The sequence below is a fragment of the Schistocerca piceifrons genome, chromosome 3 (genome assembly GCF_021461385.2).
Source record: "Schistocerca piceifrons isolate TAMUIC-IGC-003096 chromosome 3, iqSchPice1.1, whole genome shotgun sequence".
In the NCBI taxonomy this organism is placed as follows: Eukaryota; Metazoa; Arthropoda; class Insecta; order Orthoptera; family Acrididae; genus Schistocerca; species Schistocerca piceifrons.
The window spans coordinates 189935528-189951329 of NC_060140.1; positions in this window are offsets into that span (position 1 = coordinate 189935528).

The following is a 15802-nucleotide window of genomic DNA, read 5'->3' on the forward strand; positions in this document are numbered from 1 at the left end:
GCATTCTCACAAGGTTGGTGGCGGTGGCGACACCTACAACGTGCTGACATGAGGAAAATTTCCAACCTATTTCTCATACACAAACAGCAGTTGACAGGCGTTGCCTGGTGAATCGTTGTTGCGATGCCTCGTGTAAGGAGGAGAAATGCGTACCATCACGCTTCCGACTTTGATAAAGGTCGGATTGTAGCCTATCGTGATTGCGGTTTATCGTATCGCGATATTACTGCTCGCGTTGGTCGAGATCCAATGACTGTTAGCAGAATATGGAATCGATGGGTTCAGAGGGTAATACGGAACGCCGTGCTGGATCCCAACGGCCTCGTATCACTACTAGTCGAGATGACAGGCATCTTATCCGCATGGCTGTAACGGATGCTGCAGCCACCTCTCGACGCCCGAGTCAACAGATGAGGACGTTTGCAAGACAACAAACAACTGCACAAACAGTTCGACGACGTTTGCAGCAGCAGGGACTATCAGCTCGGAGACCATGGCTGCGGTTACCCTTGACGCTGCATCACGGACAGGAGCGCCTGCGATGGTGTACTCAACGACGAACCTGGGTGCACGAATGGCAAAACGTCATTTTTTCGGATGAATCAAGGTTCGGTTTACAGCATCATGACGGTCGCATCCGTATTTGGCGACATTGCGGTGAACGCACATTGGAAGCATGGATTCGTCATCGCCATACTGGCGTATCACCCGGCGTGATGGTATGGGGTGCCATTGGTTACACGTCTCGGTCACCTCTTGTTCGCATTGACGGCACTTTGAACAGTGGACGTTACATTTCAGATGTGTTACGGCCCGTGGCTCTACCCTTCACTCGATCCGTGCGAAACTCGATCCGTGCATTTCAGCAGAATACTGCTCGACCGCATATTGCAGGTCCTGTGCGGGTCTTTCTGGATACAGAAAATGTTAGACTTCTGCCCTGGCCAGCACGTTCTCCGTATCTCTCACCAATTGGAAACGTCTGTTCAATGGTGGCCGAGCAAGTGGCTCGTCACAATACGCCAGTCACTACTCTTGATGAACTGTAGTATTGTGTTGAATCTGCATCGGCAGCTGTACCTGTACACGCCATCCAAGCTGTGTTTGTCTCAATGCCCAGTCGTATCAAGGCCATTATTACGGCCAGAGGTGGTTGTTCTGGGTACTGATTTCTCAGGATCTATGAACCCAAATTGCGTGAAAATGTTATCACATGTCCGTTGTAGTACAATACATTTGTCCAATGAATACCCGTTTATCATCTGCATTTCTTCTTGGTGTAGCAATTTTAATCACCAGTAGTCTATTTTCACCATAAAGAGCAAAGATACACTTTAAACTTTACAACAATAAAACTGAATGCTTCGACTTCTACACTATGAGTTCTCGCCTGGGTCTGGGATATTCTCCAATTGGGATTGGTAACGTGTGTTATCCTCATATTCATAAGATGTCTAATACACACATCAGAAAAGGTTTTGCATCACTTCGGTTCCGAAAGTTCCGGAACCTTTACAGAAAATGCAATAGAGATCAACATAAACATTTCAGTCCTTTTAATTGCTCATGAAAATCACACATTGCATGTTGTACCACCACACAGCGAGACCTTCAGAGGTGGTGGTCCAGATTGCTGCACACACCGATGCACGATAGGGGCGCGAACTGTCCTCCATGAAGACGAATGCCTCGTCAGTACGCTACTGCACTGTTGGTCGGAGGATGGCATTCACGTATCGTACAGCCGTTATGGTGCCTTCCGTGACTGCCAGCGGCGAACGTCGGCCCCACATAATGCCACCCCAAAACAGCAGGGAACCTCAACCTTGCTGCACTCGCTGGACAGTGCGTCTAAGGCGTTCTGCCTGACCGGGTTGCCTCCAAACACGTCTCCAACGATTGTCTGGTTGAAGAGATGCGACACTCATCGGTGAAGAGAACGTGATGCGAATCCCGAGCAGTCCATTCGGCATGTTGTTTGTGCCCATCTGTACCGCGCTGTCGTGGCTGCAAAGATGGACCTCGCCATCGACGTCGGTAGTGAAGTTCGCCTATTGCGCACAGTTTGTGTCCTAACACGACGCCCTGTGGCTGCACGAAAAGCATTATTCAACATGGTGGCGTTGCTGTCAGGGTTCCTCCGAGCGATAATCCGTAGGTAGCGGTCATCCACTGCAGTAGTAGCCCTTGGACGGCTTGAATGAGGCGTGTCATCGACAGTTCCTCTCTCTCTGTATCTCCTCCATGTCCGAAATACATCGCTTTGGTTCATTCCGAGACGCCTGGACGCTTCCCTTGTTGAGAGCCCCTCCTGGCACAAAGTAATAATTCGGACGCGATCGAGCCGCGGTCTTGACCGTCTAGGCATGCTTGAACTACAGAAAACACGAGCCGTGTACCTCCTTGCTGGTGTAATGACTGGAATTGATCGGCTGTGGGGCCCCCTTCTTCTAACAGGCGCTGCTCATGCATGGTTGTTTACATCTTTGGGCGGGTTTAGTGACATCTCTGAACAGTGAAAGGGACTGTCTCTGTGATACAATATCTACAGTCAACGTCTGTCTTCAGGAGTTCTGGGAACCGGGGTGATGCAAAACTTTTTTTCGTTTGTTTATATGTATTTGGTGGTTAGCGTGGCTGTCGTGAGCAATTCACTTTAAAAAACTGAAACTGAAATCGAGTCAGGTTCACTTACAGGTAGTTACCAGCGTTACATCAAAATCGAATCCTTACGTGGAAAAAACCCAACCAAAATTTGGAATACTTTGAGAGAGGTGCGTGGGAATAGTGTAGTAGATCGTTGCACAATATTAGTGTGGTCTGCACCTTTGCTTGAAGATCGGGAAAACACTGAGCACAACCCAAGGAATGGAAGGCCATCAACTGCAACGGAATACACCCCTCAGATTATTGTTAATGACAGTTTAAGAGAGGGTCGACGAAAAACGTGTGAGAAAACAGCATATGAACCCAGAATGTTCATCACCTCAGTTTATAGAATCATAACTGGTCAGTTATAAACGAGAAAAGTTGCTGCCAGATGTGTTTCGCATGATCTGAGTGAAGAGAATAAAACAAGTCGTAATAAACCACAGAAGTATTGCTTCGACGTCATCGACCAGAAGAGAAGGATTGCTGTACTTGATGAAACCTGTATAGGATATCTTGAGATAGAAGGGAAGTCTCAGTCGTCACAATGGACAAATTCAACGTCCGAAGAAATGACGTCTTAATCAAAGGTGAAACTGATGATGATCTTTGAGTATGACATGAATGGAGTCATAGCTACAAATGGACTGCCCAAGGACGCGTCTGTAGCTGGAACGAACTAGAAGCTATTTCTGCAAAATGTTTTGCGCCCGAAAATTCGTCAATCATGGCCTGACATGACTGCAGCTGGTGTCCTCATTTTACATTAATGCAGGACCACATATTGCCCTACCAGTGAGAGAAACGCTCGAAAAACATTGATAGGGAATACTTCTCCACCCACTATACAGTCCTAATACGGGACCACCAGATTTTGATTTGTTTCCAATAGTGAAGGAACAACTCCGTGGAAAACGTTTTACTATAGCTGACGAAGTTCCAGTGAAGTGACCTGAGTGATCAAACAACTGAAAATGATGGTGCCCTATCCAGTACACAGAAGTTTCCAGAACGTTGGAGTCTCTCCTAAGCAAGAATGGAGCATATATTGAAAGTGTGTAAAGGTATTACGTATTTTCTTCAGTTATATCTTACAGTGTGCGGAACTTTTGAAATGACTCCAATAGGCAAGTGAATATTTTATAGTAGAATAGGTTTCTATTATCATAACTATTGAAAGTAAACTATTACTTCGTTTTTTCCATTGTTCGTGTGGGTCCAGATTGAATAGGTATGTTTTACTAATTATTGTTGTCATTACAAGAAGATACCTTGAGTTGTTCAGTCCCTGTTGAAATTTATTAGGGCTTCAGTTTCTAATAGTGTTTTCTATCTTGTTAAATTGCTCTTTGCTTATCAAATAAAGGGGTAATAAACGTATTGAGCTCTATGCATGTACAACCTACAGTCCAAGCCTCACTCCACCTATATTCCACGCGACAAACGTTTGTGAAATAGTCTTAAGCGATTAATCACAACAGCAGGATTCATATTATGATACAGATGGACGGCTTCCTCCAAAAATGAATGTGTCCTTTGTAGCAGAGTGTGCGATGATTAGCTATGTTTTTTGTTGATTGACCTATGTACATTTCTGCAATTCCTTAACTGCATGCCAACAATGTTACTGGGGTATCTCTGGCTTCTGTCTTCTTTGGACGGTTCTTACTAGAGTTTTGGAAGTTCCTGAGTGCTGCTTTTGGAGAAGATAGTATGTTGTGTGCATTATTCAACCTCCGTATTAATCTCCATGGTTAATTCATGCGTCATCGTGTAAGAATGTTGCCGGAAGCTATGCTTGCGTTCGAAGAGCAGTGTATGGGCGATCGGACTCTCTCAAGACCAAAGTGACTACTAACCGAACTGTAGGTCCTTATAAACGACTCAGGGAGGGAACGCCGCTTACTATGACAGTATATGACGTCAGTGTATGTAAATGGGATGTTGTGGCTCAAAATGGTTCAAATGGCTCTGAGCACTATGGGACTCAACATCTGAGGTCATCAGTCCCCTAGAACTTAGAACTACTTAAACCTAACCAACCTAAGTACATCACACACATCCATGCCCGAGGCAGGATTCGAACCTGCGACCGTAGCAGTCACGCGGTTCCGGACCGAAGTGCGTAAAACCGCACAGGGATGTTGTGTTTTGCCAAACGAAATCGATTGAATTCAAGTTTAATTTTATTTCAAAAAGATTACTATCGACACATATAATCCGTCATTTTAAGCAAGACAGTTCTGTATTGAATTTGTTACCTGTTGTCCTAGACAAAGTAAACTGAAGCAAAGTATTCAGTTTTTACTAGTTCTGAGGTTTAATGAAGTGTATCACTAGAGGTACTTGGGACTTGAATATTTGTTCACCGTGAAGTAAAAAGGCATAGCGCGTCAGTTGGAAAAATGTCTGGATCAGTATATGAAGTCTTCACGGGTTGTCAGCCGAGTAGCATCGTCGTCTCGTAGCGTTTCGATGAAATGCGTCTCCATCATCTTCAGACGAAGATGCAGAACTGTCTTGCTTAAAATGACGGATTATATGTGTCGATAGTAATCTTTTTGAAATAAAATTAAACTTGAATTCAATCGTTTTTGTTTGGCAAAACACAGCATCCCATTTACATACACTGTCGTCATATACTGTCACAGTATGCGAAGTCTTCGCCTGAAGATGATGGAGACGCATTCCATCGAAACGTTGCTACGAGACGACGATGCTACTCGGCTGACAACCCGTGAAGACTTCATATATGAAATTCGCCGAGAAAGCCTGCACTCGCATATGTCTGGATCAATGTATACGAATAACTGAATGGATCATTCGAAGACTTGAATGGATCAACGAAGACTGAATGACAATATGGTACGTAAAAAAAAATCGTTCTGTTATACCATTTTCGGAAAGATGTTTATATTAAATGGGCCAACAACGTACATACGATGAATCGACACTTTGAAGAACGCATCCCAGTGCTGCTACAACTCCGTCAGTCACCCATTTACTTCATGTGGTACTGATACACCGTATTTATTCGAAAGTACTGCATGAGTTCCTCAGAATTACTGTCGAACTCTTGCAAGAAACATGAAACGCCACGCATTTCTTACTTTTCAAATTGAATGGACGATCCGAAATATTCGTTTCTACTGTTTCTTTCTCAACGACGATAAGCTAAAATCTACGGTAGTATTTGTTCACGTTCGATTTTTCTGCTAAAAGACTAGAAAGGATTTAAATGAAGGGCCCAATGAACAGTCGTTTTGAGCCGTGCACTGCAGAAACCGGGTAAGTTCAGAATGTGCAGATGAATACGCGACTGACAGTGAGGACTAGTGAAACTATAGACAGAATTCGCATGGACATTACGAGAAGTCCTAGCAAGTCGGACAGGGGGTTATCGTAACAGGGTGATGTATCTCGTACATCGTGTCGTCGTGCACTAAAGGCTATGAAATTAAAAGCCTGTCATGTGAGTGTGGTGTAAGACTCGAAATTAGAGGATCAGGAAAGAAGAGTTCATTATTGTAACTGACTTAACATCAATTGCTGATTCTTACTTTGACCTCTTGCTTTACTTCGTATCGGATGAGCCCTGGTTTCGTTTGTCAGGTTACGTAAACTCCCAGTATTACAGATACTGGTTGCAGGAAAACCCACATATCGTGGATGAAGAACCTCTCTAGTCAGAGAGGTGTGTGTTGTCTGGCTTGCACATTACTGGCCCCATATTTTTTCAATTACACCTTAAACACTGTCAATTATGTCGATATATTTGACTCTTTCTATGCACAGTTAACAGATGCAGAGAAGCTGTAATCAGTAATCCGACGAGATGGAGCAACCGCTCACCCATCTAACCAAAGCATGGCCCACATCACCGACGTGTTCCCTGAAAACAGACTTGTTAGTACACACAATAGACGTTCTTAAACGAAACACTACTAAAGAAATTAACAAGACGTTTGCAGAATTGCGGCGTGTTGCTGGTAACGTCGGCATACGAAGTCAGCCATGCCAGGACGCCAATATTCACCACTTTCAGCATCTCTCGTAAACAGGTGCGAATACGAACAGCCATCAGCTGTTATGGAATGAGGACAGTAACAATATGAACCGGACCGGGACTCGAACCCAGGTTTCCGGCGTATCGCGAGCGGTCGGCTTACCGTTAAGATACCAGAGCACCAGTCACGACCAGACCCAAACACCGGTATGTCGTCAACAATGTGTCTACAACCTGTACTAGTACGTTCATAATATGTGCACTCATGCTCATAAATTAAGGATAATGCCGATACATGGTGAAACAACGCTCTGGTGGGCGGTTTGCGGGTTTAAATCACCTCGGGGTATGACCATCCGGTGCATCTGACCTGCCGTCGTCGCAAGGTGGCGCTGGCAGCAGTGCACATACGCAGAGGTGTGTTGGTGCATGTCAGAGTAAGGTGCTATGAGTAAGTTTGCAGACGTTTTCAAACGTGCTAATGATGACTGTGCGTTGAAAATGGCTCAAAGAACACATATTGATGACGTTATGAGGGTTAGAATACTAGGGCGACTGGAGGCTGGTCAAACACAGCAGGTCATAGGACGGGTCTCCGTGTGACACAAGGTGTGATCTCAAGATTATGGTAACGATTCCAGCAGACAGGAAACTTTTCCAGGCGCTACAGTACGGGACGTCCACAGTGTACAAGACCGATATTTCACCAACAGTGCCAGCAGACGGCCACGGAGTACTGCAGGTAGCCTTGCTCGGGACACTACTGAAGCCACTGGAACAGTTGTCTCCAGACACACAGTCTACAGACATCTGAACAGACATGGTTTATTCGCCCGGAGAACTGCAAGGTGCATTCCACTGACCCTTCTTCAGAGGAGAGCCCGTAAAGCCTGGTGTCAAGAATACAATACATGTTCATTGGAACAGTGGTCCCAGGTTAAGTTCACGGACGAGTCCAGATATAGCCTGAACAGTGATTCTCGCCGGGTTTTCATCTGGCGTGAACCATGAAGAACATACCGACCCCTTAATGTCCTGTATGGAGGTCGTGGTTTGATGGTGTGGGATGAGGTTATGATTGGTGCACGTACACCCCTGCATGTCTTTGACAGAGGAACTGTAACAGGTCAAGTGTATCCGGACATCATTTTGCACCAGCATGTCTGCCTTTTCAGGGGTGCAGTGGGTCCCACCTTCCTCCTGATGGATCATAACGCACGGCCCCACCGACCTTCCATCGTGGAGGAGTACCTTGAAGCAGAAGATATCAGGCGAATGGAGTGGCCTGCCTGTTCTCCAGACCTAAACCCCATCGAGCACGTCTCGGATGCTCTCGGTCGACGTATCGCTGCACGACTTCTAGGACACATCAGGAGCTCAGACAGGCGTTGGTGCAAGAATGGAGGCTATACCCCAGTAGCTGCTCGACCACCTGATCCAGAGTATGCCAACGCGTTGTGCGGCCTGTGTACGTGTGCATGGTGATGATATCCCTGATTCATGTCGGGTTACATGCGCAGGAAACAGCTGCGTTTTGTAGCACATGTGATTCGGGATGGTATCTCAACTTACCACTAATACCTTCTAGCATTTTTAGACTTAGAGAGAGCTTTAGACAATGTTGACTGGAATACTCTCTTTCAAATTCTGAAGGTGACAGGGGTAAAATAAAAGGGAAGCAGTGGTTGGGAAGGGAGTTAGACAGGGTTGTAGCCTCTCCCCAATGTTATTCAACCTGTATATTGAGCAAGCAGTAAAGGAAATGAAAGAAAAGTTCGGAGTAGGTATCAAAATCCATGGAGAAGAAACAAAAACTTTGAGGTTCGCCGATGACATTGTAATTCTGTCAGAGACAGCAAAGGACTTGGAGGAGCGGTTGAAAGGAATGGACAGTGTCTTGAAAGGAGGGTATAAGATGAACATCAACGAAAGCAAAACGAGGATAATGGAATGTAGTCGAATTAAGGCGGGTGATGCTGAGGGAATTAGATTAGGAAATGAGACACTTAAAGTAGTAAAGGAGTTTTGCTCTTTGGTGAGCAAAATAACTGATGATGGTCGAAGTAGAGAGGATATAAAATTTAGACTGGCAAATGCAAGGAAAGCGTTTCTGAAGAAGAAAAATTTGTTAACATTGAGTATAGTTTTAAGTGTCAGGAAGTCGTTTCTGAAAGTATTTGTATGAAGTGTGGCCAAGTATCGAAGCGAAACGTGGACGATAAGGAGTTGAGACAAGAAGAGAGTAGAAGCTTTCGAAGTGTTGTGCTACAGCAGAATGCTGAAGATTAGATGAGTAGATCACATAACTAATGAGGAGGTATTCAATAGAATTGGGGAGAAGAGGAGCTTGTGGCACAACTTGACTAGAAGAAGGGATCAGTTGGTAGGACATGTTCTGAGGCATCAAGGGATCACCAATTTAGTACTGGAGGGCAGCGTGGCGGGTAAAAGTCGTAGAGGGAGGCCAAGAGATGAATACACTAAACAGATTCAGAAGGATGTAGGCTGCAGTAGGTACTGGGAGATGAAGAGGCTTGTACAGGATAGAGTAGTATGGAGAGCTGCATCAAAGCAGTCTCAGGACTGAAGACCACAACAACATCACCAATATAGTGGACTTGCAGATCTGTGTCGTGTGTGTTCGCTATGTGGCTATGCTATTAGCGCCAGTCTTGCTTAGTGCCACGTTGTGTGACACCACATCCTGCAATTATCCTTAATTTATGAGCATGAATGTATATTCCCGTACAGGGGAGACATTTTTAATTGAAATTGGCTTGCCCAGTGTCAGCAGAGTGCCTGTGCTATTACGAAATGCAGTTCAATATTCCTTCGGACATGCATTCACGCACTGCGGCGACTACAGCCGTTATGAAATACAGGGTGATTCAAAAAGACTACCACAACTTTAGGAATTTAAAACTCTGCAACGACAAAAGGCAGAACTAAGCACTATCTGTCGTCGAATTAAGGGAGCTATAAAGTTTCATTTAGTTGCACATTTGTTCGCTTGAGGCGCTGTTGACTAGGCGTCAGCGTCAGTTGATGCTAAGATGGCGACCGCTCAACAGAAAGCTTTTTGTGTTATTGAGTACGGCAGAAGTGAATCGACGACAGTTGTTCAGTGTGCATTTCGAACGAAGTATAGTGTTAAACCTCCTGATAGGTGGTGTATTAAACGTTGGTATAAACAGTTTACAGAGAATGGGTGTTTGTGCAAAGGGAAAAGTTCTGGACGGCCGAGAACGAGTGATGAAAATGTAGCACGCATCCAGCAAGCATTTGTTCGCAGCCCAGGAAAATCGACTCGCAGAGCTAGCAGAGAGCTGCGAATTCCACAATCAACTGTATGGAGAGACCTACGAAAAAGGTTAGTTATGAAACCTGAACGTCAACTACCCGAGGCGATGGATCGGCCGCCAGGTAGCCCGTGACAGAGCACTTCATCACTGGCCTCCAAGAAGCCCTGATCTTACCCCCTGCAATTTTTTCTTATGGGGGTATGTTAAGGATATGGTGTTTCGGCCACCTCTCCCAGCCACCATTGATGATTTGAAACTAGAAATAACAGCAGCTATCCAAACTGTTACTCCTGATATGCTACAGATTGTGTGGAACGAGTTGGAGTATCGGGTTGATATTGCTCGTGTGTCTGGAGGGGGCCATATTGAACATATCTGAACTTGTTTTTGAGTGAAAAAAAACCTTTTTAAATACTCTTTGTAATGATGTATAACAGAAGGTTATATTATGTTTCTTTCATTAAATACACATTTTTAAAGTTGTGGTATTCTCTTTGAATCACCCTGTACATTAAATATATTCGCAGTTGTAAATATGGACAACCATCAGAATGACGATAATGAATATTTTTGACAAACCGGGAATATACATATGATTGTACGACTGGAGATTGTAAACACTAGGTTGGCGATGTATGGTTTGGCCGTGAGTCGTGCTCGTACAGCCTAATGGTAAGGCGAGTGCTAGCGAAAAGCGACTTCGAGGCCTGGTCCGGCACAAATTTTCACTGTCGTTATTCTATTATATAGCTGATAATTGTCCATATTTGCAAGAGCAAATACATTTCATGTATTTCATAACTTCTGTAGTCGCCATAGTGCCTGTTCTTTCAGACACACATGCGTGTCCGGAGGAAAATTGCATTGCAGCTCAGAGTAACTCTGGCTCTGCAATATCGTTTTTTAACGTACCTATTATCTATTCGTTTTTTAGTAAGTTTGAAAAGTCTGTTGGATTTCTTTCATGTTAATTTCTTAAATCTGTTGTCATTTACGGCACAAATTCCACTTCTAAATTTACTGTGGTGTTTCTGATTATCTGGGAGGAGACTGAGCAGTGGAACGTGTTACTTTTACACATAAGCGAGAACGATCTGTCACACTAGTACACTTTAGAGTACATTTTATATGTAATTCATGTCACACAGTCTCATATGGAACCTACATGCGCTTTCTTTTATATAGTGTATATTATAAGATACTGTCATCCCCCTTCCCTTCTGTGTGAAAGGATGAATGAGCAAATATATTTCTAGTTGCATGCTTGATGGTAGCAGACAAGCCCGTCTGCCTGAGAACAGTAGGACCAACGTCGGATAAGGTAGCTACGCTTTCTAAAAGCAAAGAGGTTTCTATTCTTGGTATGGTCCTGTCTGTCCCTTGTCATGTTGGTATAGGAAACTGCCTCTCTGGTCACTTCCGTTTGAATCTGTGAGGCACCCTCGGTAGGGGCCCATGCCAATCTGTCCACTGCGAGCGTCTGAAGTGGTAAGATCTCCAGCTAAGCGTGTAGGACAATGGATTTCTGAAGTTCAGCCTAACTGGAAATTTATTCACCTTTGTTTCAGGTTTAGCTCTAAAATATCTTATGTTATCTTAAATTGCAACACACTTTAATTCGAGTGTGAAGTTCAGAATATCTTCCAGTAGTTGCTTTGTCACTACATTGTGAGCATGGTGGAAGTGTTGATGAACCATAACGCTAACTAAGATCATCAATCTTAAATGCAAATGTGCGTGAGATTAAAACGTCTCGTCTTGACAATATTTTTCGATATAGCAACTTTTCTTTATGTTCAACCCACGTGGGGTGTACTTTGTGAGACCAGTACCACATGCTTATATAATTGTTTGACCCATCAGGTTAATAGTACGACGACAGTAACCAGTTCGAGGTTTTTCTTTTGTAAATTGCATTTCGATGAAATTTATTTTAATTATCAAAATTATTGTGGAGTTACACTCTTTGTGTAAACCAAGTTGACCTCGTGAAACATGTGGTGTAATCATCAAAGTAGCCTTCAGCTATTTTTTCGAGAAGATTTCACAGACAATTAGTCAATTAGTATGGATTTAGTATATCACTGTGTGGTAATTTTATGACGGACATGAGCCGGCCGATGTGGCCGTGCGGTTAAAGGCGCTTCAGTCTGGAACCGCGTGGCCGCTACGGTCGCAGGTTCGAATCCTGCCTCGGGCATGGATGTGTGTGATGTCCTTAGGTTAGTTAGGTTTAATTAGTTCTAAGTTCTAGGCGACTGATGACCTCAGAAGTTAAGTCGCATAGTGCTCAGAGCCATTTGAACCACTTTTATGACGGACATGATTGCACTATGAACAGAACTTCTTTGGGTGAAAATTGAATCTGTTGGTTGTGGTTAATTTCCTCTTGCGTATGTTTCAACGTTCTTCGTGTGTTATTTTATGAATGTAGTGTTGTATGCAGTCTCCCAATCTTGGCTCCATATTTTGTGTGTTCCAAAAGATTACAAACTCACATTTTCACAATCCTAAATAAGGCACCAGTTTAGTTATGAATCAAGTTTAATATGCTGAAATTTTAACGGAACAATGATCAATGTTAAAATAAATGGTCAGTTATGCAAGGATAACTTCTCCAGATAGCTCACAGCTTTTAACCTGCTTTTATTATCTTGAATATCAGCACTGCCTTCAGAACAACTTAATGCATCAACTTTACAAGTTCACTGTTACTTGAATCTCGGGCGTGAAGCGTAGAGGTTTTATGTGGGACCCCTGTGGTATGTATGGGTAGGCTAACTCGGCCACCGCGTGGCGTTCGCCCAGCCTTACGTAAGACTGCGCACCGGCGTTATTACGGGATTGGCGCAGCGCAGCGCAGGCGGGCGAGTAATCGAGCAGAGTAGCTACAGCCGTCCTTCCCCACAATGGACGTCGCCATGGAGACGGCGCCACGCTGCCTCGTGCCGCCGTGGGCTCATTTGACTTCTGCCTGCAGCCGGAGCAAAGCAACGGGTGTATTTGTACTGTCTGTACCCCCGTGTCCTGGTCAAATGCTGCCTTCCCACTCTTACCGGCAGCTCCGCCCTTTGTGAGCTCCCACAGCAACTTTTGTCGGGAGGATGAGAAAAAGCGAGTTGTAGAACACTGAAATGGACAACAGCGCCTCTGCCAGTCAGACATGTAAGCAGAGGAACGACGCAGAACTTTCATCCGGGCAGGGTACAACTCCTGCCTCTCCACTAAATCTCTTTCCACCATTACCACTAGAGCATTCAATGGAAAACCTTAGTATGATGTGTAAGGTCGGGAAGTCATTTTGATTTTTGTAAGTTATCGATGTGCACGTCAGAAAGAGAGAGCAAGTTATGTTACTGTTATGCAATCTTTGGTCTTGTTGTGGCACAGTCTTTGCCTCTGAGCAGTTTGATACATTCTTAGTTGAAGTGTGGTAGGTGATGGGCGGATTCAGGAAAGCTGTGTTGACTTGTGATTATATCTATTAAATGAAGAAAGATTTATTATAAAAGACAGAAAGGATGAATATGATGTATATATTGCAAGCCGAAAAGAACACAAATTTTGAGCAATGTTATTATTTGTGAAGAGAACTAGTTTGAGGTAAGCTTGCAGTACTGCCCAATTAGTTTGCCGGAATAATAATTGACAGCGGTTTAACCTCCTCAGAGCTAAGAGAAAGACCACCCCACTTCCCTGAATCATGCATTAATATATCAACTGATTAAGATGCTTGATTTTCATAGAAATTCTCTGTTACCATTGTACCCTTTTAAATCATAGTTCACTTTCTTAAGCATAGTATTGTTCAGAGCAACGTTATTTGTGAAGATCACGCGAAATTTTACTCTATCTTTTTGAATACATATTTAATTCTAAAATCTTTGGCCTGGAATATCACTTCATATGAATAGTTACTCTCCCCATCCGACTTTTTAAAGAAGGGTCACCATTACATGTTACCACATTGCAGCGTATGGTACGCAACAGTTTGAATATTTATTTATAAATATAAATCTAGTTTAGCCGCTACCTGCTTGTTTTGTGTTGTTGTGCTTTCGAGAAATCTGCATCATGTAATCAAAGCGTGAGGTAAGTGGAAATTTGGATTAGGGCCAAATAACTGTTTTACTTCAAAAACAGTAATATCAGAAATTGAGTCCGCCTTGATGCAAAACACCTTGTTATTCGTTTATTTCTTTCTTATCCCAAACTAGTTTCGGCGACAAATATCACCACCATCAGTGGGGTTTTTTAATCTAAAACATGCAGAAAAGGGCATGGTTGTACAAACACAGTAAAACATTTTTACATTTTTACAAATCGTCTCTTGAAATATAGTTTTATATTGATACTTTCATACTACCTTATTTATTGTATGTTACAGCATGTTTTAAGTAATTATTGCCGCTGTTGGTGACATATTTTCTGTGCTCTTTTTTTTCTGTTGCCGTCTTTTTACTTAGCGAACATCATGTCATCTGCAACCATGTGAGCGGCTGTTAGTAAACAGATACTAAAAGGTGAACTTCGTATTGTTTACTAACAGCCACTCACATGGTTGCAGATGACATGATGTTCGCTAAGTGAAAAGACGGCAACAGAAAAAAAAGAGCACAGAAAATATGTCACAAACAGCGGCGATAATTGCTTAAAACATGCTCCAACATACAATAAATAAGGTAGTATGAAAGTATCAATATAAAACTATATTTCAAGAGACGATTTGAAAAAATGTAAAAATGTTTTACTGTGTTAGTACAACCATGCCATTTTCTTCATGTTTTAGATTTTAAAAAACCACTGTGGTGGTGATATTTGTCGCCGAAACTAGTTTGGGATAATAAAGAAATAAACGAATAACAAGGTGTTTTGCATCAAGGTGGACTCAATTCCTGATATTACTGTTTTTCTATGCAAACATGGACCAAATGGAAGAGTTACAAGATAATATTATAGTTTTAGTTCAGTTACGTATTTAATATAAAGAAATATTGTATTTAGACCAGTAGCGATTCAATGCAAATTAGATGGTGTTTAGTCATATTAGCATACGAGTTTAAGTTGGATAACAGTTTGTAAGGACATAGTTTTGGTAATAAGTGCACTTTTTATAGAGCAGGAGGTAAAGTTTAGCGAAATTTCACACAGAAACATATAATGGGAAGGTTACAGGTGGAATGATGCTTCCTTGTAGAATGGTGCTTCCAAACATTCTTATTACCTAAATGTTTCTCTACAGACCCAAGTCACAAAGTAATGTACCCAGTGTGTGCAAAAATAGTTTTACATAATTGACAGGGTGTTTAAAAAAAAGTTTCTCATATTCTCGTTGGAGGTGGTATTGGTCAAAACAAGGAGAGAAGATCCTATATGTCTGTTGAGTTATGGCCCAATCAGTCCTCTGAATCCCATCTGTCTGTTAAGTAGAAGAAGAAACTACAGGAAGTGCTGCATGTGGTTACCACGCGTCCTGACACATCTTTCAGCTCTTCTTCGCAGTGATTCATGCACTTTCAAATACACATCGTTTCGCTAGGCTTGCATGTCATGAATTGTTCACATGCTGCTGCAACATCTGTACATTGTCAATCGGTTGGAGATCAGCAACGCATTTAAATCCCCACAGCCAGAAACCGAGTGGATTAGGTCCAGTAAATGGGGAGGCCACACTATTGGACCTCCTCGATTAGGCCATTGCCGACGAAATAGTGCCGAGAGGTACAGTCGCACGAATCGTAGGAAATGAGATGTGTCCAGTTGTGCACTAGCCACAGTCGTTGTCTTTCTGTCGGGGTTGCCCTTGTAATGCATCATGCAAAAATCGGCTACACACAGTACCTGT